General features: G+C 39.3%; 1 long non-coding RNA gene across 2 annotated transcripts in view; it reads right to left on the bottom strand.

Moving 5' to 3' along the window:
* Positions 1-688: 688 nt before the first annotated feature.
* Positions 689-7670, bottom strand: part of LOC137262118 (uncharacterized) — a 30269-nt gene continuing 23287 nt past the window's right edge. The window contains exons 1-4 of one of the 2 annotated variants that reach the window (XR_010954889.1): positions 4435-4494; positions 3135-3179; positions 1733-1756; positions 689-837 (exon numbers count right to left, since the gene is read on the bottom strand). This is a non-coding gene — a long non-coding RNA (uncharacterized lncRNA). Of the gene's footprint in view, positions 838-1732; positions 1757-3134; positions 3180-4434; positions 4495-7670 lie in introns of those variants that run through there. The other variant, XR_010954890.1, reaches the window with a different exon arrangement.

Raw genomic sequence — 7670 nt, 5'->3', positions numbered from 1 at the left:
ATCCACATTTCATTTTGGAAATAAAAATATGTTTAAATCATATTGCCCAATCGTAGTGTGGTGGAGTAACCTTGGTTGCTGAGGATCTATTTGTGGTTATGTTGTTCTTACCAGCATTTGTTGAGAGATTATTTAATATAATACAAATTCTGGGATAATATATAACCTATTATATAAAAGAGCTACAAACCTGCCAGAGGAGGACAGTAAAACAACTAGAATATAAAAGTACACAATCCCTTCAGGACTTAGCAACTGTAGATAATCTAGCAAGTACATTAAGATAAGATACGATGAAATAGAGTAATTGTTGTTGTTGAAAGGTGGATGTGTAACCGTCATTGTGTCTATCGCTGCAGTTCTTTTTTTTTGCATTGCTTCTGAATGTATCCTGCCAGACAATTCTATACTGCCGGAGTATTACCTTTTTGGCTGACATTTAAGAATACCATTGTTATTTAAGGCGCATTTCTCTGTTGGTTCCTGGTTCCCACATAGTACTTCAGCACTTTCGCGTTCCAACTTGGGAATCAACATATTTTTCAAATCTTGGAGCAATATGTCTATATTATGCCATAGGTTTACTAGTGTAAAGTGTAAATGTAATTCAGCAACCCAAGGAGCTGTACCATACACCATGTAGCACATCAAAACATCGCATCGGAAAAAGGAAAACAAACTGTTCTCATGGACCAAGAATTCTTTATTTCAGTCTCTACATGTTAGCATGTTCGGGAGTTCTTCTTCGGCGTCATTTCTCTACCTCGGGACCATTATCAGGTATTCCAGAAGAGTCTGTCAACTCCTCACCACCGCTTCGCTTCCCAAAAGGAACCCCTGTACATAAGAGGTCAGTGTGTGAACGACTTTCCTTTTATGGTAAGGAAGATAATTTACCTGTATCATATTCTGTATGATGAGGATCTCTGCCGTCAATGACATCATATCCTTCATGAATGTTAGGTTGCAATAGTGAAAGACATCTTGAGCTGAGTGATTTACCACAGACTCGCTCAAACTCCTTTTTATTAAGTCACGTCCACTGTTAGGACAAGAAAATCATCAACTTTCCGATCTGCAATTTTCACTGATAAGAGTGAATGAGCGAGTCAATAGTTATAAGTGCGTCGGCAGTATTTTAGCCATATGGTGACGAAAAGAGTTACATTGGAAAATATCTGTCTAAACAAACGTTAGAGACCAAATACAGAGTGAAATAAGTAAAATAGAGGCTATATTTCCTATGTTTTTAAGTTACTACTGCTACAAATATTTTTGTCTGCTGAATAGCTGAGTCAAGTGCTGCAACTATCTTCTGGTTCTAATCTTTAGAGTGTCAATACATTAAAGAGGAAGGTTTGTTGACTTGATGACACAGTACTTTCCCAATTAATCTCCAGCTGTCTTTAAGGAAAGATGCGAAACATTTTCAAACTGCAGGTGCAACATGGTAAAATTACCATCAAATTTCACATACTGTAGTTTTCTACATGTGCATTCTTGTAGCTAAGTCAAGTGCTGTAAGTATGTTGTAGTTCCAATGTTTAGAGTGCAAAAAAATAAGGACGAAGTAGAAGTCAAAAAGTCTAATAACACATGACCACATTAAGTTCACCTTTCTACAAAACCTGGTATCGTCAAAATGGGAGAGTGATTAAAAAGGACACTTTTGTGATATCTTTTCGCGTTTTTTCCATATTTTCATTTAGTGTTGTTGGACTGCCATACTCACTACTGCCACTCACGACGGCGGATGCTGAAAAACAAACACACCTGTATCAGCACATGTTCTGATGTGATACACCCAAATGTGATCATGAATAAAGGGCCTTCTCTAGAAGCATGTTGTGAAGAGAATTTTCTCAAAATGGCACGCCGGTTATGCGGTTTAGTGAACTAAACAATATGATTACTCCATAGTTCACGATGGAAATAGAAGACCAAGAGAAACTACCGTTCCTAGATGTGTCCTTGTAGAACTCCCCCAACAACATGGCCTTCTCCGTCTACAGAAAACCCACCCATACCGACCAGTAGAATCAGTACCTCTCCAACCATCAACCCCAGAGCAAACGTGCATACTGAAGTAGACCATCTAAGAACTACATTCGTCAGCCTCAACGGCCATCCCAAACAACTTTTAGACAGAACCATAACAGCAAGCCTGCAACAGCATGAAGAACGCTAAGACTGCTGAAAAAACTGCCGAGATAGATGTGACGTGACCTTCAGGTCTAACAAAACACTAAAGACCATTCTGAAGACCAATGGCAGATGTACACCAACCAAGACCACTTACAAGCCTAGGGGCTGCATCTTCGACCTTATGTGTAACTGTGGCAGCAACTATGTAGGAGAAACGTCTCGTCCCAATGACATTAGGCTGAAAGAGCACAGAACTTCAGTAGAGAAATCAGATATTACGTCCGCCCTTTCTGAACATATTGTGAACGATCTGTCACACTCCATTGGCTGGCAAGCATCTACAATCATAGCGACGAACGTCCATGATTGGGGACGAAGCACAATTTCAGAAGCTATCAACATCAAGAGATTAACCATACGGATGAACAGAGACCAAGGGCTTTACCTACCCAATGCCTGGGACATGAAATAGATGCAAGACTTCACCAATCACCTCCTAATCCACTGTTACAGCATCATCCCACCCTTAGTATCTTATCCTAGCTTTTGTATATTGTTAGACTATCACCCCCCACTATTGTACACAAATTAAATACACTGGCTTCTATTGCTTAATCCATTGTCACAACACCATACCACCTTTTGTATATTGTAATCCTCTTTTCATCTCCTATGTTTTAATCGTACATACATGCTTAAAATCATCACTCTCCCTTCATGTACATTACTAGTATATGTATCCTGTTTAACTGTTTAGTTAGCATCCACCTGACGAAGGGGCAAGGAATAGCCCACAAACGTCGCAAAAAAACAATATTGAAGAAGTTGATATCCATAACATTTTGTCGTATATTAGAATACCGACTTCCAAATACCTCTCAAGAACCTCAATGCATTGTGTTGTTAGCGGAGACACGATTAGTATCTTCAATATACTGTCTCTGGGGACTAAAGGAGCAGATGAGTGACGCAAAGGCTGTTCTACTCACCATCTACCATTCCAGAATGTGTATTCATTTGTACCATGGAAATAACTGAAACATATAAGCGAGAAAACAAATGTTTCAGTACTTTACTTGGTTGTTTATTTATTGATTTACGCCATTCTCATCAATACTGGATGGTACATTTCAGTCATTGACATTCATGACATCGATACGATGCACAGGAACGTGAGTCTGACCACTCGATGTGATACCACTAACAAAAACTAAGAGAACTGATTATAAGTGCATTGGTGGGTTGAAATTTAAGGTCACCTTGTACAATACGTTAGCCTTTTAATAAAGAGAAGACTTATGTTAAATTATAAAATATCAGTCACATAAGACAGTAAAAGTATTAGAAAGACATGAAAATTTAGGTCTAAAACCTATTTCAAATATTAAAATAATCTTTCTTGTGATTTCATATTACACTTAATACTCTTATCACCAGTAACTGCAGGTAGATACCAGGGAACACAGCCACGTAAATTAACTTTGCTACCTGCATGGTCCCTCGCTGGATTTAAATTCTCCTTTCCGGTGTTCGCCAAATTAGCCAAACATTAAAAATACATATATTCCACGATTAAAATCATGGAAAATAATAAACATTTGGAATGAAGTTAGGCCTACATTCCCCCTCAGGAGGAAACTTCAACCTTCTGAAAGTTATCGTTCTTCTTAGAAATAGTTATGGTCTTCATATGCCAAGATGTAATCCTTCTAGAAGGTGAAGAATGACTAAATGCTTCTTTCAGGAATAACTGATGTTCAACACTTACTAACCATTTGATAATCAGTACGCTTTCCGTGCTACTCACAAGGAAATGACATCAATGCAACCACAATACGTTCGCTTCAGCTTTCCTTTGATATTTGAGTCGCATGGAAAGGTCCTCAAGAAGTACGTCAAGATGCATCATCGTTCAAAAATAAAAGTCTAATGTCTGGAAGGATTTGATCTTGATTTAGTGGCCCAAAACCCGAAATATCATTTTCGTGGGGTTTCCCTTAGTTATGCAGGTTGTTCGCGTTCTGTGTGCAAGCATTTGCCCTGTAATGCAGTGTAGACAGAAAATCAGCTCAACCAAAAGGTGGACTAAAATTTTGAGATTTAAAGGTTCATTTCTACAGGTCGAATTATGAGGATTCGCAATCTTAATTCCACTTTACTTGTTTTACTTTTTTGCATAAAGTCAACTTCATCGGTACTTTTTCACTGCAAACAGACTATAATGAAATTAGGTGTGATGTGGTTTTCAAAGGCCACAGATATTTTCTAACACACAATAGGCTAACTTACCAAGAACCATCAGGAGGAACAGCTTCATGTTGAATCGTGTGGGTAGTCGCCAGGAAACCTGTTTTACCCAATGAACACAACAGACTTATAAACATTTTCACAGCACGGAGAACATTATGATTGGTTCCAGCTGTGAATGGAATGGTTCACCTTACTGAGTTTCATCTTTCAGCATAATGAATATTTCCAGAACTGTGACATTGGTTCTGTAATGTATATTTCTCTTCAAATGTTTCGATTTACAACACTGACAGTATGTTATGAATATATATATATGGTTACATCAAAGATCGATTTCTCCATTAACTTGGGGGAATCAACTGCAAACCTGCATGTGAACATGTGTTTCGTTAAGCATTCGTCTGATTTCCACCACTTACAGAACTCGTGACAATGATCTTGTGCACGTTATAAGCTTATTTTACAATACATGTGACAAGATGGAATATTTGTAAATATTCTGTGTTTTTATTCTTTAGTTTTAACTGAATTAAATATTCACTTTAGCATATTTTTAAACACTATATACTTCACTCTCCGGTTTATCTAACCGCTTTCTCTCAGCTTACAATCACCCTGAGCACTGCCACACAATAGCCAGCCCAAGCACGCCACTTAGCGTCCCTTTGTCAAAAGCCTTGTCAGCTTACTAGCTGTCATGTGTTTAAAGTTTGCTGTCTATCAGCAGTTGAGTTTTAACATTTCTGCTGGTCACAAAGCACATTTGGATAATTTGATTTGGACATTTAGTTTGTTGGAGCTGTCGGGATCATTTCCAGAGGTTAGTCTCTTTCAATACTATTTGTGGTTGCACATATTCATGCCATGTGTACATTCTGTATATGCTTTGATAATTTGGCTGCTTTGTCATATTGTAGGTATTGAGTAGTTTGTGATAATTAGTTGTTTTGCAGTGTTAAACTTCATCTGTACGTAATATACAGCTGTTGTACGAATGTGTGAGGTGTAAATGCGTGATGCGTGAATGTGCATGCTATGTGTAAATGAACGAATGTATAATATATGAATGTAAGAATGAAGCAGGGAGTAGTATAGGGAATGGGGGTTTTAAAACACTTTCACAAAATGTCTCTACAAAGCCTTATTTACTAAATAAGGCTTTGGTTGGGTCATTAGCTCTTGCTACTATTACCCCTACTACAAAATTACTGTGCCTTGGTAGGAGGTAACACTGTGCCGTACGGTACGATCAATAATTCTTCTCTTACAAACCCCCTACCCGGCCCATCCCTCAAGTAGTACAAGTTAGGTTCGTTGGCTTTCATATCCACTTTATCTATGTTGTAAGTTTTGACTGACCATATAGGATCGGTGGCTCGCTTACGGCTATCGCCCCTATGTTATGTTTATATCGAGGAAACAGTTTAACGTGAACCGCCTACGATCTCTTTGGTGTTCATAATAAAGGCTTGCTGGGCTTTTTGTATTCCCTGTGCTATGTACTTTTTTTTCTCGTCCTCGCTGATAGCAGACTTACGAGACTTGGATCGAATATCTTGTTTCATTCCGTTATATTTTTTGAGTTCAGAGAGGATTGAACGAAACTCCTCTTCTGAGATCTTACTATCAGAGAGTGCCGTGGAAATTCGCTCACTCACTGTGTTCAGCTTTGCTTCGGCCAGAACCCTGATCTCGTCGTGTTTCAATGCCTTACGATTAAGTCTGCGTGATACTAACTTAAGCGCCACCCCTACCAACCCTGTCACCCCAGCCGTTATTTCAATACCTAGCACTATAGGTGCAGCCACGATGGTGGTTAACAACCCAACGCCTGCCGCCCCTAGTCCCATGCTGGTTGTCATAAGGGCAGTGTCAGCCCCGTCCACGATATTGAAAGCTCTATTGTACTTTTTACATAATGCTTTTCGCGTGTCACGGTCTTGTTCTAGTTGACGTTTCACATCACATAACTGCCTCAAGCGGAACCCATCTACGGTTTCCAACGTCTTCGCTACTTCCTCTACGACTGGGTACAGACCCATCCTATAATATATATTTTGAAAAATATTTTAATTGGGTTTCAGTTAATAGTCTATCAATGTATTTGAAGCCTATAAGGAGTAGATCATAACTAATGATAATAGGTGAGAGGCTAATAGACTTTTCTGTTGTAATAAAAACCCCAGGGAGGCTTATTAAACGTTTTATAGAACCCGTGGGGGTATCCCGTTGTATAATAATACGGCAATATTGATCTAAGTGTTCGGTAAACCAGTGTATTGACACCCCGGGTAAAAATTGACGTCCTTTCGAGGAGTTTTCCTGGTCAAAATACGTAAACATGACTTCTATGATGATTGTGTAGGGGGAGTATATCTCAAGCTGCCTTTCGTGTAAATAACTACTACTAAATGTTAATTTACTTTCTATTCCAGAAATTAATCCAATTTTTCCTTCATAAAAATATACCGTGGCTGTTGCTTCATTCCCCGTAATGAAATCCCCGGGCCAGATACCGTTATTCCTAATCTTAGAGATAAACTTCCACCTCTCTTTTGTTGTGATATAAGGTGAGGCGAGTGTTAAGTTGATCAGCCATTTGGGCTCTTTTAAATCTGGTAATGACACCAGTCTGTACACGTTGTCTTTGAAGTGTAGGATGTATAATTCATCTTCCTCACCAGGCTGATCGAATCCCTCCGTATCTCCCAGGTCGTTAAGCGTAGTGTTGGGATGATGACTGGTCATTATTATATTATTACGATATAATTTCCAACTGGTTTTCTGATAATAATTCAGGGGTTAACTTCATACCCATGAAGTGTATGTTGTCAGGCAGGAAGATATTGATTAGTGATATCTTGTTTTCCACGATCACGTTGACCCCCTGTAGACTGGTGTTGGAGCCGACACCCACCCGCACGTAAACGTTGCAAACTTGAAACTGGTGTCGTTTCCCCCACCCGAGTTTGATCCCCTTCACGATCTCGACATCATTCACCGATGGTTCCCCTAGGTAGACTTTGATGAACAGTGTTGAGTTTGCCGGTAGATCCTCTAGTATCTTGACCACGCCTTCGAATTCAGACACCAACTGCAATTTCACGTTTTGCATGGCCGGTTTACTCGATAGCATGTGGGCTGCTATAGTGTTGACTGGGCTGACGACTATACTACGTCTCTGAGTTGGGACGTAAGCCACGAGCAGGGTTCCATTGTTCACGACTTTGTTTAGGTGGTTGTCTTTGTTATCCGTGAACACGTAAGGGGAGACG

This window comes from Haliotis asinina, chromosome 14 (genome assembly GCF_037392515.1).
Source record: "Haliotis asinina isolate JCU_RB_2024 chromosome 14, JCU_Hal_asi_v2, whole genome shotgun sequence".
Lineage (NCBI taxonomy): Eukaryota > Metazoa > Mollusca > Gastropoda > Lepetellida > Haliotidae > Haliotis > Haliotis asinina.
Note: the sequence above shows the minus strand (reverse complement) of the source record. Positions and strands in the feature narration are given on the sequence as shown.